This window comes from Cricetulus griseus, chromosome X, assembly GCF_003668045.3.
Source record: "Cricetulus griseus strain 17A/GY chromosome X, alternate assembly CriGri-PICRH-1.0, whole genome shotgun sequence".
Classification (NCBI taxonomy): domain Eukaryota; kingdom Metazoa; phylum Chordata; class Mammalia; order Rodentia; family Cricetidae; genus Cricetulus; species Cricetulus griseus.
The window spans coordinates 15,681,932-15,699,903 of NC_048604.1; the positions used below are offsets into that span (position 1 = coordinate 15,681,932).

The 17,972-nt window shown below is 42.1% G+C and overlaps 1 protein-coding gene across 7 annotated transcripts in view; it reads right to left on the minus strand.

Moving 5' to 3' along the window:
• Fhl1 (four and a half LIM domains 1) overlaps window positions 1-17,768 on the minus strand; it is a 63,361-nt gene extending 45,593 nt beyond the window's left edge. For 3 of the 7 annotated variants that reach the window (XM_035449989.1, XM_035449988.1, XM_027433365.2), the window contains exon 1: window positions 16,987-17,063. The gene's annotated coding sequence lies outside the window, so the exon portion shown is untranslated. Of the gene's footprint in view, window positions 1-10,377; window positions 10,511-16,776; window positions 16,796-16,969; window positions 17,117-17,748 lie in introns of those variants that run through there. The other 4 variants (XM_027433366.2, XM_027433368.2, XM_027433367.2 and 1 more) reach the window with 4 other exon arrangements.
• Between the last annotated feature and the right edge of the window lie 204 nt (window positions 17,769-17,972).

Genomic DNA, 17,972 nt, shown 5'->3' on the forward strand with positions numbered 1-17,972 from the left:
TTAATAATTTCAACATTAGACTTGCAATGTAACTAGTTATTTAGTGATACATTAATTTAATAAGCAAAGAAAAATTTAAAGCGTATTTTTAGTTATATTAATGTAACACTAAGTTTTGTTATTTAAATAAGATCAGATCTACAGCATATCTGATAATATACTCTTGTACTCTATAAAATCATTTCTTACAAGTTTCTACACTTCTTTATGTTTTTAGAACTACGAAGACTTCACAAATTTGCATTCCATCATCATGGATGGCTATGCTACCTCTGTACTGTCTAATTTGAGCATTTGTTTTAGTTTGGAGGTGTGAGGAGGTGCAGTCACTTGTGAGTATGCACACTGAAGTTAATACTTGGTGCCTTCCCTAGTCACTCTCTGCTTTAATCTTTGGGACAGAGTCTCTCACTGAACTCAGAGCTCATCAATGGGCTGGACTGGCTAGTTAGCAAGTCCCAGGAATCCTCTTGTCTCCATTTTCCATAGCACTGGGAATACAGACATGAAGTCTTGCATAGATATTTTTACATAGGTTCTAGAGATCTGAACTCGGGCCATTATGCTAGTGTGGCAAGAACTTTATCCACTGACTCGTCTCATCAATCCTTCTTTACATTTAAGTACTTATAGGCTTCCTCACAATTTAGAGATAAGCAGCATCATTATACAGTTTGGGGAAAGATCCCTTCTCTTCTTTAAAGGCATCTGCTCTATGTGCTACATTTAAAGTTGCAATCAGTGCAGATTTTTCTGCAGATTTCATTTCATTCAAAAACTAAAAAGTGCACAGATTTTTCAAAGTTAGAGCAATGAGCCATTTAAAAACTCTGCATTGGAATAGATGTGAACCTGTTTTGATAGGTTTTCAAACCAGTTAATAATCTGTGTCTTTCCTCTAAACCAGCAAGGGTGTGAAAAGCATGCCTTGCCATTCCTAATTCCAAGGCTAAAGACCGAGGAGCTCTTTCCATGGCCATGGCTTGATACAAGGTCCAAAAGGAAGAAGAAGAAGAAAACAGATTTGCTCACTTTTTACTGAAATGTTAAAATATTAATAATATTTACAAATTTCAAGAGCCCTTTAAAGTAGATGTGAAACTAGACCTATTAGGCACTCAGAAAAAAAAAACACACATGCAAAAGCATGAGTCAAATAGTGAAATCTAGTCAAATAGTCAAAGTGGAGCAACAAATATGTGCTCCAGTCAAAAGGTAAGCCTTTAACATTCTTGTCCTTTGCCCTAATGTTCAATGATATTTTTGTTGTGTTTTAAAAATAAGAAGACTGATGTTCTTTCAATGACCATCACAGTGGCTCCCAAATAAAACAAATGATAAAATAAAAATGCACTTAATTGACTGAGAGGCTTGAATTAGTCATTGCCAAGTTTGTAACTTTCCCACAACTCCAAGCATTCTTTCATATTAAAAAAAACAGCATTTTTCCCCTCTGACATGACAACTATGGGTAGTTCTTCAGGCAAGTATAATTTCTATTTTTATATAAATCTCTGTAGAACACTCCCCAAACTCAAGCTAAATGAAAGGTGTGAAGGACAGAGGACTGTATAGAACCCATGTGACAATTCTGACAACTGTGCTAGAGCATTAGCCTTCCTAGAAGCCGGAGAGCAACTCCTGCACCAAAGTTACTCTAGGACTGTCAGCCCCAGGATCAACACTAAACCCTGCCCGCTCTTCATGAAACATTCAGACTTCTTATCATGTCCGCAGACCTAGTTTTCTCTCTTAACTGCTGCTTGATTACACTGTCAGATTTTTTACATTTACTTTATGTATCTGGCTGCATGTGTGCCTCTGAACCACCTGTGTACCTGGTGCCAAGGAGGCTAAAAAGGGTTGTCATAGCCCCTGGAACTGGAGTTCCAGGTGGTTGTGAACCCCCATGTAGGTGCTGGGAATCTAACTGACATTCTGCAAGAGTACCCAGTGCTCTTAACCACTGAATTATTTCTCCAGCCCCCTATTGGCCCTTTTAATGCTGGGCATAATCTCTTCTTCATGTAGCTGCCAAATTAATCTTTCCAATATATTACCTCCAATGTTTCTATTAGCTGGGCATGGCAGCACACACTTTTCATCCCAACACGTGGGTGGCAGAAGCAGGAGGATATTTGTGAGTTTGAGGCCAGCCTGCTACACAGAGAGACCCTGTATCAAAATCAAAAAAGTTTTACATCCTTTCTCTAAATAAACCTCCTTCTTTGTATGACCTAAGAGCCATGAAACACAAGTCCTTTCACTGGGATTCTGGCCTACTTTCCACAGCCCAGGCTTTGGCTGCCTCATTACCTTGAGAGTTCTAGGCCACCAGGAACCACACAGCTGATACTCCCCTCTAAAACAATGCCTCTCAAAAATGGCTGCACGTGGGTAGGCAGAGACTAGTGATATATGGGTATAGCCAGTGTGACATTTATTAGTAGGTAGACCCTTTAAAGCAGTGGGGTTCCCACCCTTCCTAATGCTGTGACCCTTTAACACAGTTCCTCATGTGGATGGTCTAGACAGTGGTTCTCACCCTTCCTAATGTTGTGACCCTTTAATACAGTTCCTCATGTTGATGGTCTACACAGTGGTTCTCACCCTTCCTAATGCTGTGTCCCTTTAATACAGTTCCTCATGTTGATGGTCTAGACAGTGGTTCTCATCCTTCCTAATGTTGTGACCCTTTAATACAGTTCCTCATGTTGATGGTCTACACAGTGGTTCTCACCCTTCCTAATGCTGTGACCCTTTAATACAGTTCCTCATGTTGATAGTCTAGACAGTGGTTCTCACCCTCCCTAATGCTGTGACCCTTTAATACAGATCCTCATGCTGATGATCTAGACAGTGGTTCTCACCCTTCCTAATGCTGTGACCCTTTAATACAGTTCCTCATGTTGATGGTCTAGACAGTGGTTCTCACCCTTCCTAATGCTGTGACCCTTTAGCACAGTTCCTCATGTGGATGGTCTACACAGTGGCTCTCACCCTTCCTAATGTTGTGTTCCTTTAACCACAGTTCCTCATGCTGTGGTGACCCCCAATCACGAAAATATTTAGTTGCTACTTCATAACTGTAATTCACTGCTGTTATGAATTGTAATGTAAATTTCTGATATGCAAGATATCTGACATGTGACCCCCAAAGGGGTCTCAACCTCAGGTTGAAAACCACTGCTTTAAGGGAGTAGAGCATGGAGGATCTTCCCTCCTGAAAGAAATTAAAATTAAGGCCCTTACAAAAAAAAGTTCCACTTCGGTGTTAAGCCCTCTGGCCTTTCTGCCTTTCCCCCTACATAGTACTTTTCCACTGAGTCCACCTTTCAAGTGTCCCACATGTGCCTGGCCATGCTTCCCGATGGTGATTCTTATTTAGCAGCTGCAGTGCCACATTGCCAAAGCAGGACTACGACTGGAGGCTTGATGACCTCTTCAGACTGCACAATAGTTAAGGACACCCCTATGACCTTCCCTTCCTCTCTTTCCTCTCTCAGCTCCTACATTCCTTGGTGCAAGAATCTTTCCATATTCTCTGCAATCCATTTCTAAGTGTAAGTAACAAGACATTAAGAGGTAAGGTCCTTAGATTACTTAAGCAAGGAGGAATCTAACCCTGGCGAGTTAGATTCGTTCCCTTACAAAATGGCTGACAGAGTTCATCTCTAGGCCTTTCACCATCCTTATGTGAAAATACATCACCCCTTCATTCCAGAGAATGCAGCATAAAGATGTCATGCTGTAAATGGTAAGCAGTATTCAGACAATGGATGTACTGGTACCTTCATTATGGACTATTCAGCCTCCATAAAACCGAGAAATAAGTTTGTTCTTTTTAAGTCTCCCCAAGTCTTGGGTAGTCTGTTATAGCAATACAGAATAATACAGTGTCCTATCCCCAACAAAAATTCACTAGATGAATCTTATACAAAGCCAAAGTTGAGAGTCACTGCCCCAAGTTCGTATTGCTCATAGCTGTCAAGACTTCGGTAGATAGCAGAATTACCTGACTGGGTTCCTTGTTCTAACACAGGTGGTGAGGTTCCATCCCTGGCTCTTGTGATTTAGTCAGCTTGGGTAGATCTCATGAACCTGAATTACTAACAAGTATTTAGGACCTAGAGTCTAGGTGATGCTCTGTGCTTGGGGTCCAAAGACTTCACATGGATAAACACTGATGTGTAGTCATGATGAGTGCAATTATATGATATAAATAAACATATAAACATAAATAAAACAAATAATAAATATACCTATAGGTTGAGCATCCCTTCCCTGAAATCTGTTTTGTTTTGTTTTTTGAGACAGGATTCTGTCAGTGTAGCAGCTTTGGCTGTCCTGGAACTCAGTATGTAGACGAGAGGTACATCTACCAACCACTGCCCCGGAGTGCTGGGATGAAAAGGTGTGCACCACCACACTAAACCCCTTCCCCGAAAACTTTTTTTTTGGGGGGGGATTTGAGACAGGGTTTCTCTGTGGCTTTGGAGGCTGTCCTGGCACTCGCTCTTGTAGACCAGACTGGTCTCAAACTCACAGAGATCAGCCTGTCTCTGCCTCCTTCCCTGACATCTTAAAACTACTGGCATTTCAGCCGGGCATTGGTAGCGCACGCCTTTAATACTAGCACTCGGGAGGCAGAGGCAGGTGGATCTCTGTGAGTTCGAGACCAGCCTGGTCTACAGAGCGAGTGCCAGGATAGGCTCCAAAAGCTACATAGCAAAACTGTCTTGACAAAAACAAACAAACAAACAAACAAACTACTGGCATTTCAAATGGAGGTTTCTTGCCAAGATTTTGGAGTATTTGTTTAGACGTCACCACCCTAGAAGCCCTAATGTGAAATGTGAAGTGTCCTGATACCAGAGCATTTAAGGATGTTTAAACTTGTACATCTCATTTAGACAAAAGAAAATGTAGCATCTTCTGAAATATCCACAAATGTCTTAGGACGATTCAGTGAAACTGTCTTTGTATAAACTGAAGCCTAAGTGGAGGGATTATTTTCTCAGAGAATCAAATGGTCCTCTGGGTAGGATTCAAAATTCCTGACTCTCCCCACTCCCTGCCCTGCCCAGTTCAATACTCTTCTAACACATCTTTGCTATATCACTAACAGCATCTCCAATTGTAATGAACATTCCTTGCTTGGAGTGATTGATTTTACTATTCTCCATAATAAGTTACACGTCTATGTGTATGTGTTTTAGAGTCAGCACTGAATAAGCATCTGTTAATTTGGCTTTATGATGTACTCAGCCTCATACTTGTCAGAAGCTGGGGTCTGGCAAGTTGCATACTGGCAAACAAGCAGCTCCACTGCAATCAATTAGCCACAGAGTAAATCATATCCACATGTGTGTTGCCATTATCTGTTATAGGAATAATGACAAACACATAAAGAAAATGTATGGGGGTCGGAAACATGGCAGGAATAATAACTAAGTTTACAAGGTGACACAATTCTGCCTTTAAATTCCATGTCAGAAAATGTTTACAATGCGCCTTCCATTTTATTCTGAAGAAGCTACTACAGCAACAAAGTTCTGAGTGTTAGAAAATTATACAGTGCAATACACTGGTAGTTTTGGTATGTTTCTTGCAGGCAGGGGCCCTCCTTGTTCTTAAACAATCCCCAAATAACCACACTAAGGATAAGGAGGAAATAAAGGGAAGTAGAAACCAAGAGCTGCCAAAAGATAGCAAGCAGCAAACAAGTAAACATCAAGGGAACAAGAAGATGCTGTCACATACCTGCCCTGTAGCCATTGTCATTATCCTCCCCAGTCCTTCCAGACAAAGCTGACCCTCCCTATCCACAGGTTCAACCAATTTTGCATGGGAAATGTTTGGAATAGAATATTATGTGTGTGAGGAGTATGCAGATTTTTCTATTTTAATTATTCCAAACAATGTTACAATAGATACAGATGGTTTAAAATGTAGACAAGGATAGGCATAGGCCACATGCATGGATATACTCCACTTTATATAAGGGACTTGGGTACTGTAGATTCTTGCATTGTAGGGATGGGACCCTGAAACTGAACTTTCAACATCTTGTGTTAGTGTGGTATATTTGCCACACTGATGGGACAATATTAATACATTATTATGAACTAAAATCTATCTTATTGACTATAATTTACACTAGGGTCTATGTTTTGGGATGTGCATTTTATAATCTTTGACAAATGTTGAAAGGGGGAATAATATCTTTTCAGTACACCCTGAAGAACAACAAATACCTATACCTCAAGAGCACTGAACTAGGCCTGGGGTAGTGGCGCATGCCTTTAATGCCAGCACTCGGGAGACAGAGGCAGGTGGATCTCTGTGAGTTCGAGACCAGCCTGGTCTACAAGAGCTAGTTCCAGGACAGCCTCCAAAGCCACAGGGAAACCCTGTCTCCAAAAAAAAAAAACAAACAAAAAAAGCACTGAACTGATTAAACACTGTTAAAGGTTGCATCACAGGAATACTATAAACCCCTTTCTTTAGTTTTATTATTCATTGTTCTAAATCTTTGTAATGTAGCACAGGAAATATACTGCTTTGGTTTTCTGAATACCAACCTTTCACGACTCTACAAGCTCCAGTGTGGCCCCAAACTTGAAAGCATTCTGAAAGTTTTATTGGATGTGCAAAGGAAAAGTCGGAAACACAGCCCCAAAGATGCTGGAATTGCTGTAGGGTTCCCACTCAGTCTGGAGACATTTATGAGAATGGCTTTTTTTAAGGGGCAGTACAGAAGAAGTAGCATGAGGAAACAGGAAAGACAATAAAGAGAACACCAGGAAGGAAGACAGAGAGGGCAGCCACAGGGCAAAGCAGGAGTGCTAGGGGAGTGGGCACAAACCAGGGTCACAGCTATCAACAGTGGCAGCAAAAACACTTCCTTACTTTTGAAGTTTTCTGACAATAAAAAAGGTACAAATTGCACTTGACTACAGGAGCCCCCAACTTCTTCCAATAATTAATTAATTCAACAGTTGAGAAATATGACTGAATATGCCAAAAAGCCCGTTCTACAGATAAATGTGGAAACAGGGTATGGAGGCTATGCTCACAAAGTCCCAAATCTATTAGAAGGGTCATAGGTTATTCCTATAAAATGACTGTATGTGTGTCCATCTGTATGTGTGTACCTGAAGATGCAGATGTACTATCGTGCGCCACTTAACATGTCAGTCAATGCCATGCTATACGGATTCCAATCCTGATCACACCTGACCTGAAAAAAATCCTGAGACTGGGATTTTTTTTCTGTTCTTTGTGTGTGTCCATTAGTGTGCACACATGTAGAGGCCAGAGAACCTGCAGCTCACTGATTCAGACTACATGGCCAGTAAACCCTAGGGACCTGCCTGTCTCCCCTCCTCCTCTGGCCCCAATGCTGGAATTGCAAGCCATGTGACACTACACTCAGCTCTTTTAATAAAAAATACATGTTGCTGATCCAAACTCACATATTCAGGGTTATAGAGCAAGTACGTCACAAACTAAGCCATCTATCTCTCTAGGCCCTTTCGGTACCTTTTCTTTTTAGACAGACAAGTACCTACCATTCTGTTTCAATTGCCTTCAATATTCAGTATAAGATGCTCTATAGTTATCTGCCACTACAGTTATTAGTTATTAACAACAGGTCATACTATACACTGTAGATGTTTCAGAGGCCATACCATCTAGGTCTGTACAAGTGTATTTTGATATTTGTATAGTAGTAAAGTTTCCTGACAAGTTTCTCAGAAAATAAAGTCATCATTTAGTAGTATAACCATATATAAGTATCTTTTATTCTCTTTCTAACTTTTTTGTTTCATGAATAAGTTTGAGGCAAATTTTCAATGCTTTCATTTCCTGGATTTTGTTTGTTATGTTTGTTTGGCAGTGCTCAGAATTGAACTGGTAGCTTGTGAACCTAAGACAAGTGCTCTCCCACTGAACCAACAGCCCCAGTCCACTTTTCCTGTTCTTGAACATTTTACTTTCCAAGAAAACTATGTAAGAATATACACATACAGCTCTTCTATTAAACACAATTACTTCTCTCTTGGCTGCAGTTTGCCTTCCATCTAAATATGCAATAAAACTATTTATTAAATACTTTGTTTGGAAGTAATCAGGAAAGTGTTTCAGAAAAGACACACCCAGGGTTCCTCTGTAATATTACTTTGTTTTAAATACAGAGAATAAGATTGTGTCTTGGGTTAATCTGGTTTTTGTATACAGGAAGATACATAAACTGCTAAAGCCATTTTGGAAAGGGGTTTTCACACAAAAGCACATCAGTAGGTGCTTTGAGGGGTGAGAAATGCATATCCCAATTATCAGAGTAGTTTCATGGGTGTATGCATTTGCCACAGCTCATCAAATTAGAGCTCTTAAATGGTATCATTTCTCATATAGAAATGATGCTCCAGAAAGCAGGCTTTATCTACACAAAACTTGCATCGCATCATTTTAATTTGGTGACTTGATTTCTTCTCATTTATAGCTTTGGTTTTCTTGAGACTGGGTCTTGCTGTGTACCCTAAGCTGGCCTCAAACCCATAATCCTCCTGCCTCCACGTCTCAAGTGCTGGGATTACAGGTATGTACTAACACATCCATCATAGCTTTTTTCCTTAGTGGGATGTATTTGCTACATTGGAAATCCCTTCTCAGTTCTTCCTCTCAAAGGCTCTGAATCTCTTGTGACACAGAAGGGACCAGTTAGCATCTAAAAGTTGTCTGAACCCTACAATCATTTACAGGGTATGTTTTTGTTGTGTTGTTTTTGTTTATAAATTATTGACAAGCATGCATTTTGTTCATTCAAAATTAGCAACTTTATAATTTACCCCTCTCTCCCTATTTTCCTCCCTATCCAACCCCTCACCCCAGTACTTAGTTCCTGGCAAGCCTAGAGAGAAATTCACATGAAAGTGAAGATAACTGATTACAGGAAGATGCTAAAACTCTGCTTCACAAACATGGATGGTGCAGAAAACTAGACCTAGCATAGTTCACTGAAAAGCCAACCCTAAAAGTTTTCCTAACAAATCATACATTTCAAACCGAACAGGAGCCAACAGCCTAAATAAGCCATACTCTAAAACTGAAGTGAATGACAAGCTTTCCCAACTATTCAAATACAGAGTTAGTTTTATTCTGCCTCATCAAAGCAATGCTGTCAATAACACTTCTGTATTCCCAGCTATCATTTTTTTAGTAAGAAAAAATCAATTAAAAACCACATGGCTCCCGGTGTAGCTTATGGACAAATTCCCAACAACAGGGAAGTTGAGGCAGGAGGAATCTAATGCCAGCCTGGACTTCATGGTGAGACCCTGTCTCAAAAAATAAAAATAAAAAAAGGATACTACAAATTCCTTTTATTAGAATGTCCCTGGAACATTTGTATCTTAAGAGTACATATGTATATGTACTTATTTTGATTGCTCCTGTTGAAAAGCTTTACTGCATATTTAAAAACTCTACGTGACTCTTCTGTGTAGTTTTTATCTATCATACTTCAAAAGACTTATGTCTCGCTCAGTAGCTTAAGTTGGGAGGGAAATCCACTCTCAGATGCCAGTCACTGTACTTTTGAAACCTACAAGGAGCTAGTCACTTGCTGGTGATATACCATATCCACTGCCAGGCATAGTGATGAACAGGAGCAAAGGCGAAGTGAAAATACACCCCTAGTCAAAGGGACAATTTTCTCCTTTGTTCCACTCATATGCCTCAGCACTAAGTATCTGTAGCATCACTACATACTCCTTTCCATGTGCTGGTATCTACCTATAGAGAAAAAGCACTTTGCATTTACAACGTGATGTGTACAGAGCCCACGCAATCTCTCCATATTTGGTTCAGTCTGTTCTGTCAATGATATCTCTGTACTGAGTAACACCACATCTCTATTCTGGAAATCATCTATAGTGGAAAAATAGATCTAGCCCATTTGAGCTAGTGTAACTACAAAAGTGGCAAATATGGGTAAGAGAAAGGCGGATGTAGTGGCTGGAAAATGTGCTGCAAGGATGATCCTGAGGAAAGGGAAGTGGGCACAGTTATCCCGGCTGACAAACGATAATCTGATGGTAAAAAGACATGCAGTGGTCATCCGGAGAGAGGGGCATCCACATCGCTGCAGAAAGAAGTGTCTTAAAAGTCTTAATCCAGGGGCAAAGAGAGGAACCCGACAAAAGCTTAAAAAATAAAAAGATTCACTGTGTGTGTGTGTGTGTGTGTGTGTGTGTGTGTGTGTGAGAGAGAGAGAGAGAGAGAGAGAGAGAGAGAGAGAGAGAGAGAGAGAGACAGAGAGAGAGAGACAGAGAGAGGGGGGAGGGGGGAGAGAGAGAGTGTTGTTCTTACCTTCTTCACATAACAGACAGGAGCAGGTCAGAGGACAACTCCAACTCACAGCAGCTTTCCCCCTCACTGCAATGGGACTGACTGGCCAGCTATGCAGCAGTAACTCAGATGGTCTTTTGAGGGCTTAGAAAACCTGACAGTATTTTTAAGTTAGCAACTTTGCAACTGACTTGAGTCTTCCATAAAATTTGACTGCATTATGACAAGACGCACAAAACACTGTCACTAACTTCTAAATGGTGATCATATGTGCTTTTTGTTTTCTGTGTTTTCTATATTTTCCTACAATGGAGAAGTACTAATCTTATCATTGAAAACTGATTTACACAAAGGATTGTGCATTCTTCCCAGTTTCCCCAGATCTGCCGTCTATCTGAAATTAGTGGGGTAAGTCTGGGGAATGCAGGTCACTGGCAGTTCACTAAACTCACATGCACAAGGCCAGTTTCCATACCCCACGCAGCAAAGACTAAAATAAAGCAAAACTGGGCATTATCACCATGCATGCCTGCACGCAGTGGGTGATTAGCACTTGGCTGATTGCTGTGGTCAGAATTAGGACTTTATTATCATAATCATGATCTATGGCTGACAGTCCTATGTGGAACTCAAAACAAGCATTTTTTCTAAATAACAGTTCTTTTTCTCCAGAACCCTGGCCCTGGAGAATCATGGTTAAAATTCTTTTCCAACTTAAAGTAAATGAAGTGAAATGGGAGGACACTTTTCGGCCTATGCTTGAGTGTGCACACGTTGTGTGTACATGCGTGAGCACATGCACACAGGCACGCACACACACACTGCTTTCCAGAAAAAATATGATTATTATTGGGCTTCTAAAAATTTCTCCACTTTTTATGTTTTAGGGCAAAAGATAAATATTTAGCTGTCAAAGCAAAATACCCCCAAATGGAAAACACAAGTATGAATATGATGTTTATTATTAAAACAACTTCCATAGCAAGCATAAATGTTCAAATTGTAGAAAAAGAGAAAAGCAGATGCTGTCACTAGTGAGTTCTATAAGGCAGTTCTAAGGAAGGGCAAGGCAAGTTGCTGGATGGATGCCAATGTAGACAATGCTCAAGTTTGTGGCTATCAAAAAAGCATTGCCTTGTAATTTCAGGTAAGCAAAAGAATAAAGTTCTCCAAAATAAACACTGCAGTCTTTTGCAGTAGATGTCTAAAATAAATTCCATGTTGAATTCAATTCTCATCAGCTGAAGAGAAAGCACTGCCTCTAAAATTCCTTTTTACCCAACACCCATTTCGTTTCCTCTCTCTACCATGCACTTCAGCTCACCACCACGCTTTATGACAGGGACAGTGGCTCAAATTCCAACTCTGTCACTTATCAGGTGTGCAGTCTTGGACTTGTTTTTGTTGTTTTGTTTTCAAGACAGGGTTTCTCTGTGTAGCCCCAACAGGCTAGTCTGGAACTCTCTCTGTAGACCAGGCTGGCCTGGAACTCAGAGATGCACCTGCCTCTGCCTCCTTAGTGCTGGGATTAAAAAAGTGCACCACCATGTCTGGACCTACTCTGACTCTTTTCTAGGAAATGTACATCTTTATGTTCTGTAGGATCTGGAGGAGCAAGTCAGACCATGAGTGTCAATACAACTAGCATAATTCCTGAAATTCAGCTAAAAATAATTAATGTTGGTTCCCTGTTCCCCTCTTTCCTCTTTCCTTGCTACTTACTCCAAGCCTGGCCAAATTTATCACTCCTTGTTTTAATTAATCTCAAGCAAGCTCAATGGTACTTACAACATACAGTAACTTTCAATTTTCTCAATACCATATGCTACTTTTATTATAAAATCTTGCAAATGAGAAATTCTGTATGTACTAAAGAACTTGAATAGCATTTAAAACTTCGTTACTTAAGATTTTTGAATAGTGCCCACAACAAGGGAGACCATGAACGTCAGAAGATTTTCATCTTTACTTCCAAGGCAACTTATTTTACCTCTCTGAACCTTGTTCCTCATTTACCAAAAAGAGAGAGAGAGAGGGATGTAATGTATGCAAGTACCTGGAACAGAGCACCGAAAACACAAGCTGTTACTCTAATTATTCAGTTTGATGGGCAGGAACTAGCCACTCTGAAGTCTAATCAAATGAGCTCAGCCGAGTACTCTACAGGGTCACATGAACACACGGCTATTGTCCTTTCCTCTCCTGAAATTATGTGTTCCTGTGTTTGTAAAGGAAATTACATCAACCTCGGCATTACTGAGACTTCAGGCTGAACACATTTATGGTGGGGTTGCTGCCCTATGAGTTCTAGGATATTTAAGCAACATCACTGGCCTCTGGTGACTAGATTCCAGGAAGTGCATCTGGAAAAAAAAAATCTCCTGGGCATTGTCCAGTGACCCCTGTGTGGCAAAGTCCCTGGGGATAAAAACCATTAGTCCAGCACATACCACAAACAGAAGGATTCTCCAAGATCTCAGATGGTACCCTGAAGAAGGATCAAAGGTTTATCAAGCTACTATTAAATACTATTCACTCTTTTGGGCTCCATCACCCATGACCAACCATAATTCAAACCTGACCACAGAGAAATAACTTGGGGTCTCAATTTGCCATTAGAAAATGTTTTAAATCGCAGGAAGGAAGGCTGGTCACTCACTTCTCACTCCTCTACAATAATGGAAAGATAAATTTAACCATGCCTTTAATCCCAGCACTCAAGAGGCAGAAGCTGGTAGAATTCTATGTGTTCAAGGTCAGCCTGGTCTACATAGTGAGCTCCAGGACAGCTTTAAGAAAGGTGAATTTAAGCATCAGTAAATCTGATATGTTCCATTTAATTTATAGAAAATATCTTTACAGATTATATCTATGTATCAACTTATCACACTGTACCTCATAAATACTTAAAACTATATTGACTAAAAAAGAGAAAGATGGGCATGGTGGCGTGCCAGCAATCAGGAGGCAGAGGCAGGAGGATTAAGAGTTGAAGGTCAGCCTCCAAAATAATAATAATAACAAAAACTTTTAAAGAGAAAATCCATAGACTATAAGACAGTCTCTCAATATCCATGGGTGAATGGCTCCAGAACCTATAGATAGCAAAATCCATAGATGACCAAGTTTTTCATATAAAATTACATTGTATTTGCACATCAGTTATACCATTTTCTAATATACATTAAATCATCTTAAATTACTTATGATATTCAATACCATATGAATGCTATGCAGTTTTCATACAACAAAGAAAAGTCTATAAATGTTTAATAAAGATTGACATTTTGTAAATATTTTCAACAGCTGATTGCTGAAATCCAAAGCTAATTATATTACCCAAAATGAAAACTATGTCTCAGACTAAGTCACTAGAAAGAAATGATTTCATTGTTTGCAGGACTGAAGAATGTTTATCGTATACACAGCTACTAGGGGGATAGTCAAAAGACTCCAGATATAACTTAATTATTCACAATAGATTAACTGTCTATACTTTACCTTTCTATAATCACACCAGAAAGGCAGGAAGTATTTCTTATATATTTGGTATCTGGGCACCAGGTACAAGAGCCTCCATGTGAGGAGCTGACTATGTAAATGTCTGTTGAAGAATGGAATGGTCATATATTCTACTTAATTAGGCACTGTGCTGGCAGAGAGAGACAGAGGCAGAGAGAGGAACAGAGGGAGGGAGGGAAAGAGAGAGGGAGGGAAGGAGAGAGGGAGGGGAGGAGGGAAACTTTTTGCTATGTTCAACAGGGGCTGATAGAAAAAAATCTCTTAAGGAAAAAAATAACAATATACTCCCTTTTATCCCAAATCCAAACAACTGGGTAGTTCAGTTAACAACAACAACAACAACAAGTAATGTGTAGACAAAAGCTAAGGAAAGCAGCCAACGAGATAAGGACTAAAGTTCAAGCAAGCAGGAACATTTGTTCAACTCCCACAAGGTTATAAAAGCCAATGTTGCTGGCACCAGAGGGGGGGGGAGGGGAAGGGGGATGGTAAGGGGGAAAAGAAGAACCAGGAGGAAGAGATTAGGAAAACAGGGTACAGCCTCAGGAGATTAGCTGCCATGCCTTCAACAAATTATTTGTTTTTAATGTCTAAACTTGGGCTAGGGAAGTTGTTCCATGACAATGGCGCCTGCTCTGCATGTGTGAGGCCCTGGGTTCCATCCCCAGTACTACAACAAATGAATAAATAAAGAAATATTCAAACTGAAGGCCTGGTGCTGAGTTTCTCACACAAAGGCTTGATTTACAAGTTATTTTTCCAATAGATAACTAGCCAAATCTTTAAGATTATTTAGAACAACTATTTCACTAGACTGTTAATTTCTGAAAGTTCTTCCATCTTTTTTCCTCCCATCTTACAACAGGTTCTCAAAAAGCCAAGTAAAGACTCCCTTTGCTCCTTTTGTTTAGAGAGAAACTTAAGGTCCATTTTCCCACCAACATACTGCTCCTTTTAAGAGATTTTTTTTTTTTTTTTACCATTTTCATCATTCTTATTCCTCAGGGAAAAAACACCAGGCTTAAATTATATTGTGAACACAATGCTCTTTCTCACTACTGCATTGATGCGGAACACACATCACATAAATGTTAGAATGGTACACAATAGCATAAGTAAATGCATTTTTGTTAATCATGCAGACCCATGCTCTACTTCCACTTAAACATGTAGTTTTAACATTTGCAATAAATAAAGTCAATATCTTATTCAAGTGATCAATTCATTTAACCATATTATCTCCAAAGAACTCATAAAAGAAGAAATTTTACCAATTTGCATGTTACATTTTTTTATCCCCAAATCTAGACTTGCTTAAAAAAATATTTTCCTTCTCTAAAAAAATTAAATATTGGAATGGAAGCCTAGAATTTCAAAAGCCATGAATAGTTACAGAATCTATATGGTACTATTAGAATGTGTACTTACTTGTGTGGTGGTTTCTACAAATCATGGCCTATCTAACAAATTTCCTGTTGCATAAAGATCATATTTGCCCTTAAAAATGTTAAATACATGTTTTTAAAGACCGAAGGTAGACTAGATTGGAACCTTATGTAACCAAGATGGGAAAACATTATAGTCCTAGCACATTTAAGGCCCACAGTTTTTAAATGCACATTTTTCTTAAGCAAATATGGGCATGAATTTCCAAAGACAAAACTACCAACCTCAGTCCCTTGATGTTTTTTCAAGTGTATGGAATGGGGAGCGGCCTGTTACTGGGGATGGACGAGGATGGAAACTCTTTACCCAATTCCACGTGACCCAGAATTTAAACTTGTGCTATTCTGTAAATGTTCTCATTTCCAAGGGCCATTACATTTATACTAAACAGCCTTAATCAAGATAACAAAAATATTCCCAGTATTTTATAAACTCGAAATACATTTGATAACATGGAGAATTACAAGCAATTACCAAATGATAGCTCCAATTAGGAAAACTGGATCTATTCCAAATTCAAATCAAAGGAGGCTCAGATAGTCCCTATGGCATAATTTAAATGAAGAGTACAGAGGACTTCCAGCAAATACATTTGTCCCACTCTTGCCCTTCAGGAAATTCAAAAACCAAATCTGAAATCACATTCATACACTTTCTTGTCTCCTGTTCCCAATGTGCCTCCCTAGTCGTTGGGGTCCTTGTAATCAGAATGAGACCGAGAAACTCAAAAGGCCCAAATGCAGAAAATAATACACAGCATTATCAGTGGCTAAGCAATGGGAACTTCAGAAGCAGAAACCTCTTCCCTATAGCCCAGGACAGCATGTAGTGGGAATTTCAGGCTTTTCTGAAATAGAAAGGTCACACCCAGCAGTTTTCCTAACCTACCTTGTCAAGGCTCAACCAAGACTGAACCTAAGTGCTAGAACCTTCCTTTTGCTTCCACGCTAGAGCTGAAATCCAGTCCCCTCTCCCCACCCCCATTCCCCACACCACTGCCATTCCCCTTGGAGAGCAGAAGCGCTGCAAGCAGCCCTCTCCCTGCCTCACTATTCTCCCTGCGCTCCCTTCCTGCCACCCCCAGCATCCCCAAAGGCAAATCCACCACGCAGCTCCCTTAACATCTCCGTGGAAGGAGCCAAGGCAGGTTCCCACCTTCCTCTCCAGCCCAACAGGCGCCATCCTTAATGGAAACCCAGTGAAGCACCCCCCCCCATCGTCATCATCATCCCCTGCTACTCTCAACTGCTGCTATCCTTTAAAAAAAAATCTAAAGGTGTCCCCACCTCGCCCCACCCCCACTGCCCGCCATCCTGGGGGAGAAAACCAAAAGCCCCCTCTTTTTTACTCCCACCGTCCATCCTTGCAGAGGAGAGACCCAGAGCCACCCCCCTCCGAATCCCGCTCCCCACCCGGGGAGCGAAAGCCTTGGGGGGGAGCCGAAGCACGCACCCTAAGGGACCTTGGAGCCCCGGGTTCCGCAGCCCCCCAGCGTGGGCGAGGCCACCGAGGCCGGAGGCCGCAGGTACCCGAGCCCTGCAGGTCGGCGCAGCCCCGGAGTGGCGGCCGCGGAGCACTGAGCTGCGGCTCCCCAGGGACGCGGGAGGCGCACACCCACGCACACGCGGAGGGAAAGCGGGCTTACTCTCTGGGGATGCTCACCCGTGCAGCTGTCTAGGCGGCACCGGTGGCCGCTGCCAGCTCCGTGGCCAAAGCTCGGCGGCGACAGTGGCGACTGCGGACTGAGCCCCCTCGGCCGGGCGGTGGATGTAGGGCGCGCGGGGAGGGGCGCACGAGAGTGGGAGGGAAGGAGGGAGCACGCGCGGGGGCGGGAGGGGGCGGGCGCGGCCACTCGGGGCGGGGCGGGGCAGGGCGGAGCGCGCGTCCGCCTGGGCTCTGCCCGTGGCGCGGGGCTGCGGTGCGGGGAAACTCGCGGGGGGCGGGAGCCGGTCGGGCAAGCGCGGGAAGGGGGCGCGGGCTGCGTGGGCGCCTCGGGAGAGGCCCGCTGCTGCCTGCGAGGCGTGCACGGGTGCGCGCGGGAAGTGGCCGCGAGCCCGCCGTGGCGCCGCTTCCCTGAGCAGCCGCCAGCGTCCAAAGGGCACGCGGAGGGAGGGCTGGGGGCGACTGCTGCCTCCTCCCTCGCGGGCGCAGGCCTCGGCGGGCTGCTGGGGAGTCACGAGTCACTGCAGGCAGCCGCGGCCAGAGCCCGGGAGGTGGGAGCAACAAAGAGAGGCAGCCAAGGTGGCCTCTGGCCTCTCTGGGGCCTCGCTGACCTGCACACCCCATCACAGCCCGCGATTGCGGATCTCTTGGTTTTCATCATGCTGAGAGACCCACTGATCACCTCTGCCATTGACTAGCATGCAGGACAGAAGGCAAAGAGCCTGTATCCAGAGGGTTTTCCGTCGTTCCTAAAGCACTTACGACAGGCAGAGCTTCACGTAGTGACTAGTTCTTTCACTCCTTCCGTTCAGCGAGCCCTCACCATGTGCCAAGTACCGTGCCAAATGTTGTAGATACAGTGCAGTTGTGCACACACTCTGCCTTACTAGCGGAGCAAGAAAACATGAGTAGGCGAGAAAATAATCACACTTGGATAAACTGCAGGATAAGACGGGGTTGCAAGTAATGTGGGTAAGAAGGTGACA